This window comes from Agelaius phoeniceus, chromosome 4 (assembly GCF_051311805.1).
Source record: "Agelaius phoeniceus isolate bAgePho1 chromosome 4, bAgePho1.hap1, whole genome shotgun sequence".
Classification (NCBI taxonomy): domain Eukaryota; kingdom Metazoa; phylum Chordata; class Aves; order Passeriformes; family Icteridae; genus Agelaius; species Agelaius phoeniceus.
In genome coordinates, this window is record NC_135268.1 from 31348637 (window position 1) to 31366571 (window position 17935).

Below are 17935 nucleotides of genomic sequence, written 5' to 3' on the forward strand. Positions count from 1 at the left end.
GTGCCTGCTCCATGGAGGTGCATGTGGAGCCTTTTGAAAGGAATTTCCTTAGCTGCTGTGCTCGCTCTTTTGAGTCATAACTGCAGTGTGTGTGGTGCTGCCCAAGTGCAGCAAGTGACACGAGGCTCACACTTTGGAAGAGGTGTCTCAACAGCTTTCCCTGCAGCATGTTGGGTAATCTTGAAAATGCTGATATTTTTCTTTAAAATGTCAGAGTGTGTGTGCATGAGAAGGGGTGTGGGGTAGTTGCTGCTTTCCAGATCTCACTCCTTTTGGGACTGGAAGGGTGACACTGGCAGCTGCTTCCCCAAGGTGGTCCCTGCTCTCTGAAAGCTTTAGAGGTGAGAAGGTGGGCAGAGGAGCTAAAATTTTTGAACTGTGGCTATAAATGGAAGGAGGGATGGTTTGAGATGTTCTCCACTGAAGTGGCTGAAAAGCCAAAGTGTTTGGAAATGTTCTGAGCACAGAGGAAACAAATTGTTTATGATCCTGCAGCTCTCTCAGGCCTGCTTTATGCACAAATATGGCCAAAAATGATTTTTGAAGAGCTACACAGGGCTGGGGAAAGACCAAGAAGCAATATCTCTTGGTTGGTTGCCTGGATTGCTGGAGGGGAAAAGGAGCCCCAGAGCCTCATGCCAGGAAGCAAATCCCTTGGGGAGAGGACACTCGAGGGTGAGTATAGGCAGACAGAGGTGAAGCACACTGCCCTGATATTCAGCAGTGAGCAGGCCAAGGCCACAGTCCTGCCAGGTGTAGGAGGCAGTGTAGCTCCCACCTCTGCCTTCTATCCTCCCCACAGAGGAGCACATGGGTGAGCACAGTGGGGGCCTTGGACCTCCAGGAAACTTATTCCCAGTGGCCCCAAATCAATCCTCGTGCTCAGCTCTGCAAGCTGGATGCAGGCACCTTGTTTTCATGGATGAGAAAACTCAGTGTGCCTCAAATATTTCTTTTGTCCCCTGTCTTTTATCAGTTTATTCATCATAATAGGATTATGCTTGTGTTCCTCTTGGCCGGGTCCCAGAGGTGCCCTGTATCCGCTAGGAACAGACAGCAGCCACAGCCAAGTTGTCTTGTTTCAGGATGGCCAGCTGGGGCTGTGTGAATGGCACACCCTGCAGTTAACTGTGTCACTGCAGGACTCCTCACTGCCAGATGATGTCTTAATTGCTTGAGATTGCAGCATAGCCCAGATTGGGAACTGAGGGTTTCCTTTTGGGATGCGCCTGGGTCTAATTAGTGAAACGTACCATGAGGTGTCCAGAATACGAGGCAGATGTCTACACAAACTACTTTATCTAAAGGCACTTTGGATGAAGGAAATGTGTGTGGATATGGTATGTAAGAGAAAATACACTCAAGACTCCCTCGTTTCTTTAGACTGTTTTACATCACAGACCCATGCTGCTTTTCTGGCAGTTTTTGAGAAGTAGAATCCTGATGCTTCCTAGTGAAGAATCTGGCTCTACTGCCACATGTTGGAAACAAAGCTTTGCTATTTAATGTTTTTTTAAAGAGAGAAAGAAGGAGGAACATGGTGGGAAGAGCATAGCGGATGAGGTGAGAGAGACAAGTGAAGCCAAAGGCATCAACAGGTAGTGACCAAGAGGTGTGAAATGTCAGCAGGTAGGAGCAGGTGCCCAGTATGATTCCTTGAAGAAGAAGCTGCTCCAGGAGCAGTCAGGTTGAGGCATGCACCATGTAAGTGGTGAGTCGTTCATCATTACTCAGGGGAGCAAGACAAATGAGAAATCAATTGAACATCAAACCATTGTTTCTGATTGCCTGTGTCAAAAAGAAATGATTCATTGAGTGCTTTAATTGATTCATACACATGGCTAGGAGCTCCAGTCTTGATTTACAGATCTTTTCACCAGTCAGGCTGGAAAGGCTTGCTCCCACTCACCTTATTTGTGCAACAAACATCCTTTTCTCTTGGCCAACCCACTTACAAACTTTTTTCTCTCTCTGTTTACTTTGCCTTTAAGAGGCTAGTGATTCCTCTCACTTATATGGTGCTTTTTAATTCTTTTTTTAATTATTAGAGGAGCCTGGAAGGGATGGGGATGGCTGTGCATAAACCACTGGGCTCTGTGCCCAGCAGAGCAAGCAGATGACCCCATCTTCAGAGAGCTGCAGTCTACAATATACCATGGATTTATAGTGTCCACTGCCAAATAAGTGGGAAAGAGAACATTTGGTAACTTAAAAGCCTTTTGTAACTTCTTGTGAGATATACTGTGGAGTACTTTGTGTCTGGCAATCTGTATGCCCTCTGTAGACAGCAGCAGCTGCTTGCAGGGGCTGAGGAGGCTGTGGCCTGTCCCTGCTGCTGTCGCTGTTTTCCACATGCCTGAGGAGGAGGTGTTGGAGATCTGCCTCTGCTTTGCCACAGCAGCTCCATAAGTCTTCAAAACAGAAGGGAAACGGGGATGTTTGCTGTAGGTGAGGGGAAGGAATGGTGGGGGAGAGGTATCCTGGCTTGTGTAACCAAGGGGTGGTGCCATGGTGGGGAGAGGTGTCAGGACAGCTGCAGGGACAGGGAGGTGCTACCTAGCTGGTTCAGGAGAGCAGGTCTCTGGCAGCCCTGACTGGAGGGGGCACAAGTGGAGAAAGGAGGGGAAAAGAAATTTGACAGTTATCTCAGAGTTTATCAGGCAGCTAAGGCAAAGGCAGCTTCCCAATAGCCCTGTGTGCCCCCAGCCATGCAAAGGCAAATGCCCTGTCTGGCCCTTCACCACCCCAGCCTTGTCGTGGCTGGATTCTGTTGGGTTGCATGGCTCTGCCTACTGTGTGCCCTGAGGTCAGGCTGTGGGGAAGCAGAGTTATCTGGGAAGAGCCTTCTCCACCCAAAAATAATGCCACCAAGCTCCTTGACTCATGGCGACCACAACTGAGATGGCTACCAATAAAGTGGGCAAGAGAAAACCAACAAGGAGAGAAAAAACCCCAAACAGTGGCAATCACTTGCAATTTTTTGCAAATTGAAAATTTGCAAAAGTTAGGACTCTATTTTCACCAAATAGAAGAGTCCTAACTTAGCTGCCCAGGGGCTGATTAAGAGTGGAACCCAACAAGTTGCTCACAGGAGTTGCTATGAGATGAACTGGATTTATCTGTCTGAGAAACAGTGCTTTTCACCAGATTGTTTTTCAGTTCATTAACACTTTTTTAAACACTTTTTAAAAAAACACTTTAAAAAAAATGGTGAACACTTTTTTCACTCAGCTCTTTGCTCTAGTGCTGGGGCTGGCAGGGAGAGAGAGACAGCAGCACAGGAGCTGGGAGCTGCAGGGTGGGCAGGAGCCGCTTTTTTTCTGTTGCTGCACTCCACACCACGGCTATGGGGCTTTGGCTGGCAGACCTGCATCAGCCTGGTGACAAGGGTCTCCAGCTCTGGACCCACAGGTTTCCTCTCTGATTTGATCAAATGTCTTGGCTAGATCTGTTTGGCAGTGGAACAGCTACAGTGCTGCTACATGTGTTTGTAGGGTTTTGGGTGATACGTTTTTTTTGCATTGAAATGGAAAGAGTTCATGTCCTGTATCTGCTCAAGGGAGCCCACACAAGTGAGAATAAATCTAGAAACAGCTCCTGATCTGTGCCCAAGCTGTCTCTGGTGCTTGGAGACCTGAGTCTCCCACGGCCCAACAGTGCAGCATGAGTGGGTTATTTGCCTTTGTGTTCCAGACAGAAAAACCTGGTTTCTGCAATATTTTTGAATTTTGAAAGCCTATAAGGGAAGGATCTGAGTCCTTTTCCCTGTCCAGAGAAGCTGAGCAGGGAGGCACTGGTGGCACAGCCCCTGTGTTGACTGTCAGGCTGCAGGAGCTGAGGTGACAGTGAGCTCTGCTGAAGCTGGCTCTAGTTGTTCCACTCTTTGATGTGTAACTTCCTTCTTTCAGCACTGATTCAGTGAAGACAACGTGGGTTGGGTATGGTGAGGGAGGGCAGGATTAAAGAGTGGGAACTTTGGCATTGAAATAGGGTGTTTTGGGGAAGTAGGTAGCTTGGAAGTACAGAAAATGCAGCTTATGGTGAAAAGAAAGGAAAAAAGAAAGATGCTAAGAATGTTGCTGGGCTAATAACCATTGTGATCATATAGCCACAGACAGACTAACACCTGGAAGGATGCTGGTGTGCTTGTGCTGCCTGTTACTTCTTTTCTTGTTACTGGTTAAAAGAGAGCAATGTAAAACAAATCTGGGGAGGATTCAGTGCTCCCCTTCCATAAACCATACATTTGCAGGGAAGTGTCTCTGTAAGCCTTGCTTCAGTCTTGGTACTGCAAAGAGGTTGCAGGAACTAATTATTCATGATTTTATCTTGCTACCTGAAATACATAAATAGCCTAAAGGTTCCTCTGATGGACTTCTTCCAGCTCTTTGATGTGCCAAAGATAATTTCTGTACATACTCCCTCAACCTGTCCCCACTCCCTACCTAAAGTTTAATGTTTCTACTTGTTATGTTTACCTGTCTGTACTAGACTGTAAGGTCTCCCAGGCAGGGACCTTGCTGTCTTTACCTTGAAGGAGCTGTAACTTCAACAGCTATAAAATGTGATATAAATTGTTAAAGCAATGTCAACTAACACAACTCTTTGGCCTTTTCTGCACTAGGCATCTTTTCCACAGGGCTGCCAAGCTGTTCCTGACACCAGACTGGCGTGATTTGTGCCAGCAGCACTGGCAGCCCATCCCCAAGAGGAAGCCACCATCCTGAAAACACACAGTGTCCTGAAGTCTCTTACACCAAGTGGGCTGATGTAGCCTGTGCCCACTTGAGTCAGGCTCCTTATGAGGAGGTATCAGCAGTGACAAGGCTTTTTGGAAAGCCTCCACCTGAGAGAAATCATCCATGCCCCCATGGGTTTAAAAACTATCTCCCGGAACTTCTAAAAACTCGAAAAAACCCTCCCAGTGCTCTGGATTTAAGTTCCTTTATGTGAGAGTGCACCAATGAAAGCAAACAGATGCATCCCTGCCTACAGGAGGTAAGGCAAGAAACAGGCAGAGCCCAGCAACACACACTGCCCTGCCCCAGCTCCTGCATGGCCCTGGTGCATCCCTGGAACCCCCATCACAGTGTTTCTGGGAGCCTGCCCCTTGCTCTCAAAGTCCACAGAGCACTTGCAGATGGGTCTCTCTCACCTTCCTCTCTTTGGAGGTGGTTTCTTTGAGCAGCCTGGGATGTGTCAGGGAGAGACCTTGTTTTTATAACCTCCTGTTATGGCTGGAGGTGATGCCTCTGTGGTGACAGCTGGGAAGCAGGCTTTGATCTGGTGCATCAATGCCTCCTCTGGGAATTCAAGCCTCTGAGCCTTACTTGCCCTGGGCAATCATTAGGAGGATTTCCCCTAAATAAAGAGCCATCAAGCCTTATCAGCTGTCTTGCTCTGCCTGTGTCACTGCTCTTTGAAGACAGCATCTGCCACAGAGAGGTCAGCCAGAGCAATCTCTGGGTAAGAGTCCAGTGTGCACACCAAAGCAGTACAAAACTTGAGGGACAAATCCTGGCATTAGTTCAGCCCCACGGCATCGCAGCAGGTCAGGGACTAGAAGCCATTGGGCCAGGAGCCCAAGTCCCTATTAACTCCCTGCCAAGAACATGGCTTTTTAGGCCTCCCTTTAGTTTGCAGTTGATGTGGGCAGGATGCCAGCAGCAGGGTCTCACCAGCATCAGGTTTATGCCACTCACCCAGGAAAAGACTGCACAGGGCCTACTGAGCCCTGGCAAGGGGGAAAGCTGGGCTGAGGCTGCTGGCAAGCAGATGTTCAGTCCTACAAGGGGTCCCTGGCACCCACCAATAACAGCCTGAGGCCAGGCTGTCTTGCTGCAGTGGTGGGAAAAAAGCAGGGCTTGCTTTTGGGTTTTGCAGCCCTCATTACTGTAGCATCCTACAAATGAACAGGGGCTCTTAGAGCAGCAAGGTCAGGATTAGGGATGGGAAATTGAGACATTCAAGTTCTGCTTCTGGCTTTACTACATGCCCTTACTTTGCCTAACTGTGAAAATGTTCATAATGCCTTCATGTTTTTCATGCCAGTTTGGCTTCTGAAAGATTGACCATGACATTTGGAGGTAAACTGCAGGGATAAAATGCTGTTGCCCATACAGGTTGCTTTTCTTCTCTAGAGAAGCTTATTTCCAAAGACAAGGGAGTGGTGATGTTAAAGGCCCTGTAAACTGGTTCATGTGGGGAGCTGCAGACCCTGCACCCAGCCTGGCTCAGAGCTGGCTATACATGAGACCTCAGAAGTGCCTGTAGTTTTGGTACTTCTTTCACACATCTGCTCCTGCAGACTGCTCAAGGCTCTTCCATATTTCTTTCAATCAGAGCTATTCTTTAACTGACCCAAGACTGCTATTCACTGATGAATTGGGTGCTGTTCACTGCAGCTTGAAATACTATTTTGCTACTTGTAATGCTTCCCATTCATTTGCTGTGGTGATTGGATTCATAACAGCAGAGATGCAGCTTTCATTGATACTTGATGCAGCAGCTATACCCTCAGCAAAGGCTTTTTTGTACATAGGCTCCAAACCTTTCAACCACGCTATCACAGAAAGCTATAATGTCCCTTTTCTGCAGTGCCCCAAGCCACCTGCAGCCCCTGAAAGAAGACATTGTTTCCCCAATTACCAAACAACATGGGCAGTGTCTGTGCTGGTCGCAAGGGAGGGCTCTGGGTAATCTCTTTTTGCCCTGCCCCAATCCCTCACCCTCCACATGCCCCCATCCTGTTTGAGGCTGAATTTCAGCCCCCACTGCTGTCTAAAACTAAATGGAAGAAAGTTTGCAGGGTGAGTTATTTCAGTTGCTAAATGAACCTCCTGATACTATTCTCACAGGTGGGGCTGGTGATCCCACTAGGAGGGATTCCTGGATGCTGGGGCTTTGCATGATCAGAGACGGTTTTCTTCTTGCCTCAAAGTGACCAGTGGGGAAGTAGGGGTGTTTTTCTTTCTCTTTTTCTTTTCTATTCTCCAAAAAAAGCACTCATGTGGGGAGAAGATGCTGCACTACCTTTTGCTCAGAGAAAAGGAGTCTGACAGCTTAGCACTCTTCGGAGACAGGAAAATTACTCTGTCTAGTAACTATTCTAAAGAGATGAAGTAACAGGGTGCAATCAAAATCCCCTGTTTAAAAGAAGAGCTGTCTCACTCCTTTTAAGCCAACGATTTAATTGTTTCTCTCATCTTTTGCAGAATAACTTCAGAGAAGGAATGGTGGAAATGTCTGTAAATGCTTTTTGATAAAGGAAAGGAAGATTCGGACTGTATTCCGTGTTGGCAACCAGAGGGAAGAAATCTCTGCCTCAGCAGATAAGTGGTGGTTTATTATGGGCATATCCTTGCCTGTTTCAGTGAATGGAAAAAGGAGTTGTCACCTGTAGCTCAGTGCTGTCAAGTGCCACCCAGCAGCAACACAGTTGCCGTTGGCAGGGTGTGATACCAGCCCTTGTTTGTTTTGGATAAACAGAGTTATGTTTTGAAAGGAATAGCAACGCTGTTTAAGAAAAACAGAGTACTTAAAGAAAAATTAATTATACACTGAGCAAGTAAAATGCCGAGATGGCAAAGAATCTCTGAGCTGGCCCACTACAGCCCCCTGGGAGTTGTAGTGCCTGGAGAAGTGGTTGGTGGGTTGTTATCCCAAGAGATGCAAAGAAGTGTGCAGAGTGCTTTGAATTATAGCTTTTTCTCTGCCCTACACTTTGTCTTTCTTCCTTGTGGCTGTCTTGGAGGGGATGGAACACTGGAATCACCTCTGCATCTCAGGAGCAAGAGGAAGTCATCTTAAGTGTCGGGCTCTTGTAAACATTCCCCCTCTCCTTTCAAAACCTGTGCCTATATTTGTGCCCTGTCCAGTTTCCAACAACTGCTGACACAAAGTGCAAGCCTGCTCTGCCTGTGGTGTGCAGGGCTTGGGGAGAGGGGATCTGGGGAACTGGGGATCCAACAGCATTGTCCTCAGGAAAGGCTCCTGCAGGCAGGCAGGGGCAAGGCCATCCTGGGACTCCCAGACACAGTTCCTACTAAAGCCCTGCAAAAAAATACCTGGCACAAGAATAGCTTGCTGGGATTCCCCTTCCTGCTATTTCCCTCGAGGCCTTAGCCACTTGTTTATCTTGTGGGAGAAGTCCACAGCTACAGTTAGCTTTGCATATTTGATCCTGTCTGAGGTAATTTCTTCATCCTATCTGCAATATTTCTATTGCAAGCGCCTATAAACATTTCATTGAGGTGACACAATTGCTCAATGAACATATTACCTCTATTGTCCCTGTGATCGCAAATACAAATGTTGTGGCAGTCACCTCTTGTTTGCAGACTTAGTGACAGAGGCACCCAGAAGCAAATGCCAGAGCTGGCCATGGCTGATACTTTGGAGCTGATCTCTGCAGAAGCCCTGGAAGCCAGGCATGGTGCTACCACCTTTCCACCAAACACAGGGTTAGTGATGAATGCCTCCAGGACATCTGTCGAGAGGGCTGCAGTCAGTTTTGAAGCACAACCCACAGCAGCAAATGTGATTTTTTAAAGGATGCAGGGCACAGTGCCTTTGATTCCTACTGAGCAACCTCGGGATTGTGGGCGTGTGGCACTCTTGAAAATCAGGCTGTACTTGAATGGGAAAAGGCAGAGAGATGTGTGACAGGAATGATCAGAGATGCACAATGCTATCTGTATGAAAAGAGACTGAATGTCAGATTTAGCCTAGAAAAGGGAGGACTGAGGGCTGTGACAGGTCTGCAATGTGACAAACAGCAAGAGGAATTGCTGCAGTCACTTGTAAGGCAAGAACCAAGGGATGCTAAATGAAATCATCAAGCAGATATTATTTTAAGGCATGGAGAAGGAAGTCTTTTTTCACTCAACCATAATTAATTGGTGGAACTCGTTGCCATAGGATGCTTCAGGTGCTGAAACTATACATTGGTTCAAAAAGCAATTAGGCAAATTAATGGGAAAGCAGGCTATGGAGGCCTGTTAGAGCTGCTGCTGCTGCAGATGCTGCCTGTGGCCTGGGAAGTCCCTGGGCTGCCTAGTGCTGGGATTTGGAGAGTTGCATCAGGCTCACTGCACTCTTCCCTGATTAACCCTATGGGCCAGAGCTGCAGAACAGCTCTAGTGTGTCTTCTTTTCCCAGGGAACACCATGCCAGACTGGAAATACTCCCTCTGTAAGGATTTTTCTCAAATGTAAAAATCAAAGGACTTCTGAATATCACAGTGGGATACTGGGAGGGAGGGAGGGAGGGAGGGAGGGTTGGAGGGAGGGAGGAGAGCTTGGCGGCTCTCAATTATCTGAAATGCATTACTGTGGGAGCTGTGTCTTTGCCTTTGTCCCCCTCCCTGACTTTCATGCTGGCAGCAGTATTTCCTTACCAAGCCAGCAGTGTGGGTACCGACACAGAAGATGCTGTGAGGGGAGCAGGACACAGAGGGAAGATGGGGTCAACTTAGCTGCTGTAGCTGCACATTTAGCTTCACTTCCATACACCTGGACACATTGTCCTTCACTCCAGCACACTCTGGTTAATTGTGGCATGTGAGATGCTACTAGATGCAGGTGTAACATGAAGATATTGCAAGGAAACAGCTCCCACATAGATGGAGAAAGAGTTGTAGTCTGCAGACTGTGATTAAAGATCAGTGCATTTACACTTTAAATGCTTCAGTACCCAGTCAGTTTAGATAGCTTAACCTCTGAGAATTAGCTTAATCAGACAGAAATAGAAGCTGCACAAAGAAAGCTCTATAAAACCTCAGGGCTCTAGGTACAGGAGCCCCAACCTTGACTTAATTTTTGTTTAATGCAGTTGTTTGCCAGGCACTTTTCAGACAAGCATAAGAGGAATTGGAAAGAGATTTCATGTGCGAAGATATGTAAAACAAGACTTGTGATTTGTTTATTACATGAAAGAACACAGAGCTTAGGATAAAAGGGTATAAAATAAATGCCATGGGAACCCAAACAGCTGCACTTTTTTCTTGGCATAGAGAGAAGTAAAACACAGATTGTGTCAGGTTGCCTCATCTGAACCTGCCTGCTTGGGTTAAGTGATGCTAACATTGCCCTAGGTCTGCCCTACCCAAAAGTCTCTGCTGCTTTGCAAGGAGGTTTGGGGTGGGCTCTTGTATGAAGCCATCCAGACCCTCTGTGCTGCATGGAGAACATAGGAGACCTGATGGGGTGTTTGCTGTAGCTGCAGGAGGGCTCCCTCAGGGGCTAAGGCTTGGCATCATAAGGACACCTACCACCCTGACAAGGGGACAGTCAATGGATGTGATCTACAGAGAATAAATCTGGAGTGACTCCAAGGCTGTTTATTGCAAACCAAAAGTTATCTTTGGAAACCGGTCTTGAAAAACAACAGAGGTGACAGCAGTGCTTACCTGTGGCACAGCATTCCTGGCCTTCCATGAAAATTTGTGAGCTCTACTGTACAATCTTGTCCCTTACTCCTGGTTATCCTATCTTAATCACTTGGAAAAACTGTATTCACCCAGGAGAAATGTACTGGCCCCAAGGCGTGTGCGCGTGGGATTATTTACCTGCGCTCCGGAAGGGCAGAGCTGCTCGGCACAGGGATGGGCAGTGTGCCCTGCAGGGAAACCCTGCACAGGCTGTGAGGAGCTGTGCTCAGCCTTTCCCCCACCAGACTGCAGGCACTTCTTTCACAGAACTGAGAGAAGCTTGTAAGGAAGAAACTGCAAGGTGCAGAGGCAGCTTCTATGCCCTTCATTAATCTCTTGGATGGTTTGGTGTTTTTTTGGTTTAAACTCTCCATCCATTTAACATCATACTTCTTCCTTTGTTGCTTCTTTCCTTTGTTTATTCTCTTTTCTCTCACTTTTCTCTACTGATGCCTGAGAAATACCACAGAAAGGTTCATTTTAGACACTATTCACCCTTGTCCTTGCTTGCCCACCCCAAGTGCACTCAGCTAGGCTCTCCCTCCTTTCACTTTGCCTGTTTCCTACTTTGAGACTGTCCCCAGGGTTTGTCTCTGCAAACAAGCCAGACATCGAGATGGTGGGAGCTCGTTGGGATGCAGCAAGACATCATTGCCCCCTGCCCTCTCCCCAAAGCTCTGCTTTAAGGCCTGAAGCGAAGGTGAAAACCTCTGCAGTGTCAATCCTCAGCTGGATGGCATAAGGTAGTGAGGAGGGAGAGGCTAATCTATTCAGGTCATTAAGACGTGGGCAGAACTCAGTCTGTCCTAATGCTCTCCTTTGAAATCCTATATGTATATAATTCATCTTGTGCTCCAGTGGATCCTGCCTGAAACTGGTATTGCAATTCTGTTTCCATGCATCTGCTTTTGTATTCAGTACTTTGAGGTAGTTTACATAAATGGGTGGCTTTAATTTGCATTCCCATTGTAAGTGCCTTGCAGCTGTGTGGGGTTAGGCTCCCTCCACCCGATTTTTGGCGGGGGCAGAGTTACTGAAGGCATAAGGAGTCCTGTGTGAGGTACCAGCAGGCATGTGCTCTGTGGCAGAGGATAGGGCAGCTCTGCAGTGTCACCTACCCTGCTCTCACAGCCCTCCTGGCTGCTTAGAGCAGTATGTGCCACCCTGACCACACAGAGTGTGGCCACAAAGGCTGTGACAGTCTGTGTCAGCCTATGCGGGACAGCGAGAGCTGACTGGGATAGCTTTAAAGCTTACTGGCTTTATTTGTTCAAGGGTTTGTTTGGTTTCCTTTATGAGTGATTTTGAATTGTTCCTAGAACATGCTTTCCAGGCTAATTGAGTTGCCATTAGTCGTGACCATACATGCAGCCAGTTGTTGGTATCCCTGTCCTGTTCCACACCAGCATGGAAATTGTGGCAGGGCGTGGGACTTCCTGCACCAGTGTTTTGCTTTGCAGCATATACCACAGCCCCACTCCAATCTTGATTTGGGGTCTTTGGATGTGACCACAACAGATACCTTGCGCTGAGACAGGCAGGCCTCTTGTAGACATGAGTATTTCTGCTGTTGAGAGGCACCAGCTTTGTTTTGGCAAAGCAAATGAGGCTTTCACATGTAAAAGCAAGGCAGCAAGAGGCTTCCCTGACAGTTGTTGTCCTTTCATTGTTACCCAGCGAAAGGGTCCTTGGAAAAAGACACCATCCTGCTACCTGCAGGGCATCTCACACTGCTCTTACCAGCTTTAATTTTAGCAGCTTGGCATAACTGGGTGTGTGTGTCATTCGTGTCTCCCTTTGCTGTCTGTCTCTGAAGGCTTTACTGGAGCTTGTGGCCTGGAGCCTGCATGTACAGCAGATGAACACAAGGAAATGACTGAGATTTATGTTAATTCATCGTTCTCCAGCACTCAGAGCCATTGCATTGGTCTGAGGTCAAAGCTGAAGCTTTTACTGTAAACAATAACTAACAGATGCTGTACTTAAAACCAATCTCTTGTCTGTCCTAGGAGGACACACAACTCCTTGGTAATTGCAGGAACTGGTTTTGAGGATGATAAAGCAGAGTAGAAGAGGCAGGGATGAAAAAACCCACCGTGTTTAGTGCTAAACCTGTGGTGAACAGTGTCATTGGTGATATACAGGCAGAGAAAAAACACATCTTTCAACAACATCTTTCCTGGCTGGATGTTTCCTGGCCAAAGAATTGATTTTGGAGTTTGGCAGACAAAGAGAAAAACTGAGACAAAACCTGTTGTTTCTGACAGACCTAAAAAGTCATTCTGTCTCCAGATTGTTCAACTCTCCTCAGTGTCACCTGTAAGCTCAGCAGCAGAGTCAAAGCAAAGCTTTGCCATTTCATCCTGCTGAGCCTTCTCATGTGCCAGCAGTTTTCAGCCAAATTTTCCTGTCTCCCAGCCAGGGAGCAGTGCTTTGCCCAGCTGAACTCTGGTGTCCAAGAGGACTGGCATGGCAGTACACTGGCATACAGCTACCCCTGTGCCTGGCTGGGCTCACAGTTTTGGCCAGTGACTACCATGGGGCAGAGACTGCTTTTACATCTCCCTGTCCCAGCTGCCTGTGTATAGGCAGTGGTTATAGGGTCACTGTGCCCCAGTTATCCCCATCAGTGGGTGGACTCAAGAGATGCTACCTGAGCCCAGGCATCAGTTTGGACCAGTGCAAACCTGTCAGAGGACAAGGGATTTTGTTAGTTTTTTTTCTCCTCACATCAGCTAGTGGGCAAGTTCAGCCTGTTCATTTGCCCAATTCCATAACTAACTGGAAGGTGCTGTGAACTATGGCCATATGACAGGATTTGGTGGTGTTAACAGTCTTCCCCCAGCTGAAAGAGGCCCTCTTCCTTCTGCTCCTAGCAAAAACCACTGCCTTTCAGAGAAAAAAGTACCTTCCATTCAGTTTACTCTATCATCAGTAAGGTTTGTACTCAGCTGTGCTGTGCTGTGGGGGGCTCTGAGTGGAAACAGACACACTAGGTTCCCTTGCACCTCTCCCTGCATGCTGTGACTCACCATGTCTCCTCTTTCATTCTCTATCAGGGATGCAAGATCCTTGAACAGCAAAACTAATTAATTATTTTTTATGCAACATCTCAGGGTAAGGTGCTAATCCTCTCCTCATGGAGAGGATTGCCTTTGAAACGAAAGGTGATCTGAAACTTGCAGTTAGAAACCCTCCAACTGGTCTCTGCCATGTCCCTAGGACAGATGCCAACCTCCCCCACTCCCTTTTTATTTCTCTTTCCCCCTTCTTCCATTTCTTGCATGGAGCTCCTTAGCTGCACCACACTGTATGAACTTGTAGTAGGATTAATGTGACTTGAAGCCTGAGGCTCTGTTCAGCTTGGATTTATGTCAGTAACATGGGGTCCATGGTACTGGAAAGCAAGCAGGCCAGCAGTGGCTGAAAGTGCTTGTTGCCACCTCTGCAGCCAGGATGTGCAGGATAGGAGCTGGGGATGCTCTGCTGAGACATCACATGGCTCTGCCTCTGGGTCAGTGCCATGCTGCCACCATCCCCTTGTGCATCCCCATGTGAGGATGAAGGGGTGTCTTCTCCATATGCACCATAAGCCACGGTTGGACTGGGCTTTTGGGCAGTGAACTTCCATGTGCTAGCTGCTCCAAGGCCCCATAAAACTGGGGAGTTCAGGAGCCAGAGAGGACCCTCAAAAGTGCAAGGTGACCATGTGTTTCTTACAGGGCAGAAGCAAATCTTGCAAACCCTCTCAGGCCACAGCTGTGCTTGGGGCAGGCTTTGGCATGCTTGGCCCTGTCACCCGCCTGCTCTTGCAGAGTCACCAGGGTTGTCCAGCCAGGGTGCAGGGGCTCAGGGCCATCTGTGTCCAGCTCCCCCAGCACCACAGGTGTGCTGGGCTGGGCTTGCACAGGTACCTGAGTTTTCTCTCTCCAAAAGGTGCTGCGGCAGAACTGGAAGTCCTGACCGGAGGCCGGTGTGCAAGCATGCTGGGTGGCTGACAAGCCTTGCCAGGTCTGGAGGGAAGCCTCCTTGGTGGCACAGCGAATGGTGTAATGTCCCAGGAACCTGGGAAAGGGAGCACCTCTGAATAGCCAAAGAGGCTTCAATGTGACAGTGAAACACCACAGCTCCCATTTGTGTGTCAGCAAAGCACAGCTGAAGTCAAAGGATGAATTACCCTTGACTAAGGATGCCATCTAAGTTTGCCTAAAGCCCAATAAGGTAGGGGAAAAAAAGTTTTATTTTTACAGCTTCCCAACATCAAATTTCAACTACAGCAGATCCTGATTTGCTTTCTGAAATTAAATATCAAATTAGCTTTGAAATTATTAAAAAGCTATTTCTGTTCATTACAGTGGGGTAATATATAGCTAGACTCTTCAAATTTATTAATCTCATCACAGGCACATTTTTTCTATCAGGCTATGATGCTACAGCTTTAGACCTGTGTGCTCTTTGAGTTTTTCTGTAAAGCATCAGGTGCTCACATCACACTTCAGTGCCTGCATGTAGCGAGGCTCACTCATACCTCTGTTTAGTAATAATGCAGCTACCAAATGTCACCTGTCACAGGCAGCTAAGCAATGTGACATTGGTGACTCACCCCACGTTCCTGGGAACACCTTGGCCAGGGACACACTTTTGTGAGCGTACCACACCCTTTCCTGCAGGTTTTAACACACCTTGACTGCAAAGCACCTTAGCATGTGCTCTTCCAACGCTTAGCTGTTTGGCTACCATTGGAGAAACCTACTGCTGTACGACCCACTCTGCATAATGTAAGGTTAAAACATCTCAGTGGTGTCTGCCTGCAGATATTTGCCACCTAAAGAGCTGGGATGCAGAGAGCATTCATTTTAGAGTAATCTTAAACTGAAGTTATGGCACACGTGGAATAATGAAAATAAGAGATGATACACTCTATCTTTGCAGTTAGATGCACTTGATTAGGTAAAGGCAAAAATAGGCTTATTTTGGATAATACAATTAGACTTGGACAGAAACACTACACTTGCAGATTCATCCCGTGGTTTACTATAATTTTTTTTTCTCACATGGCCATGTAATTTTCATAAGTGTATTTCAAAGTTCTAAGATTTGGTTCTGTTTTCATATTGGTTTCTCTGGTTTATATTGGGCCCAGTATAATGCAGATTTAGCTTATCCCTATTCCCATTTTAACACACAACCTAAATGAAGTTTAATGTAACAAGCTGTGGTTGTGTTTGCATTCTGCTCCTAGCTCACTACAGTCCATTATATTTGTCAACAGATAAAATGAAAATTTAGCCTGGCAATCTGCATCCTAAATTTTTTTTAGATGTTGCAATTACCCAATTTGCTAATATATATATATATTTTTTTTTCACCTTTTCCTCCTTTTGTTTCCACATTCATTTATCTCCTCTGTTTATAACATCTTAAAAAATTACAAAGCAGATTTCCCACCACCACAATTGTTTAGTTATGGTAGCATTGATGAGTAAAGTAGTTTACAAAATAAATGGGATGGTTTTAACATCTTTACAGTGGGATAACCCTTCCACTGTGGAGAGCAGGGCAGACTTAAGCCTGCCTGCCTCCAAAGAGATGGAGACAGAGTACAGCAGCCAATGCCCTGTGTAAACAAGACCTGGCAGTGCCACATCTTTCAAGTGGGCTGTCCCACGGCGGCGTATTTCCACTGAGCCAGTTTTCAGCCTCTCAGCACCACTCCCCATGCAAGATGGGTGTGACAGGTGCTTTGCTATCTGGTCTGCTTACATTTTGATTGTTCCCCTGAAATTTTTGCTCCATCCAGACCATGAGGATAGGGTTTTATTTTACAATTGCTTTTCCTAGGGAATCCCTCCAAGGACAACAGGCAGTTTTGTGTCCTGTTTGTTGCCACCAGATCATCTGAAAGTCTGGAAAGGCAACCATAAGGAAAGCAGAGATGCTTTCCTCCAGTCTCCCAGGCTCTCAGGAGACTGTTGATGAGCAGAAGGGTTTTCACTAAATGGGCAGAGGCTGCCAATCTCCCTGCTCCCCAGTTAACCAGAATAAATTATGACAGAGACTGCTTTTCCACCCCATAAACTGTGGGCCATGCAGAAGCCCCTCCTTTCATTTCCCAAACTCATTTTTGGCTGCCAAATCTACCCAGACTGACATCATCCTCTGCTAGGGGTGAATCAGCGTGGTTGGGGAGTATGGTTTTGCAATCTCTTAATGACAATTCGCCGCAGCTTGTCCCTGTATCAACTGTCCAGGGAAACAACATTAGTGCCCAGTAAGCAAGAAACAAGTTGCAACTTGAGACTTAGGCAATGCAGCCGCGCACATGGCCTGGGAGGAATTTTGTTTCTCAGCTCCATCTAGTGGCACCGGCTTCGGAAGGACGGCGGTGGCCGTGGGAGGGGACACGGCCGTGGGGACGGTGGGTGTCCGTCGGGTGTGTTTAATCAGAGCTCTTCTCCCTTTGGGTGGATGCATGCATAAGCGTGCGTATCACTGTGAATCTCTATCATAATACATACACCAAAGGGTGGAAGAGTTGAAATATTGCAGAACCACCAAAATTAGGGTCAAAGCTGCTCTGTGTAGTCCCTTGTTTTCCTGTCGCTCTTCTGCTTTCTTTAGGGGATGTTTTGCTCAGTTACTGCATCCTGTCTCAGTCAGAAGATGAGCTCTGGGACCACCACTGGGTGTGCCTGCGTGTCACTTCATGAGACAGGTCCTGAGTCCTGAGCTAAACTGCTCCCTTGAAATGCAGTATATAATATTCTAAAAGGAGTGGTGAGGTATGACAGCAACTACAGCAAGCATGATCCAAAGTAGCAGTGTGGGTCTTGAATCTGTTGGGGAATGTTTGGGCTGGGTCTCAGCTTCAGCCCCAGAAAGAGCTTGGCCAAGCAAGACTGAATGGAGTCACAAAATGCCATTTATTACTGGCAAGGGATCAACTAGGCTTCAGGGAACCTTGGAAAGTCAATCCAGCTTCAGGAGCCAGAATGAACAAGATTCATGTCAATCTTTTGGCAGGTTGTAACACTTTTTCTTTTCATATTTCCCATGGCAACTTAATGTAAGAGAACCAGAAAGTGAGAGTGACTCAATGCAGTGGAGAAGGGGTAATGCCAAAATCAGCAGGATTGTGAAAAGCCTATTTGCATTTTTCCCCAGGGATGCTTGTTTTTAATATAGAGAGGTGCTAAAACTTAAGGTATTTGCTTATAATGACATGGGTTTTCTTAATGACATCCTCAAATAGGAATTTCTTGGACATACTACTCCATTTGGAGATCGGAGTGAATAGCAGGGATTCACACTCTGCTGACTAGAGGTGCATTTGGAGTGGCTTCCTGAGTCCTCAAGATCAACAAATCCATATGAAAGCAATGCTCAGCTTTTACACGCTGCAGAACCTTTCAACTTCAAAGTGCTTTGCGCACATTAACTCATCTGAGATGCGTTCTGTCATGAAACTGTTATGCCTTTGTTTTTTTGTACCACACTATTATTATA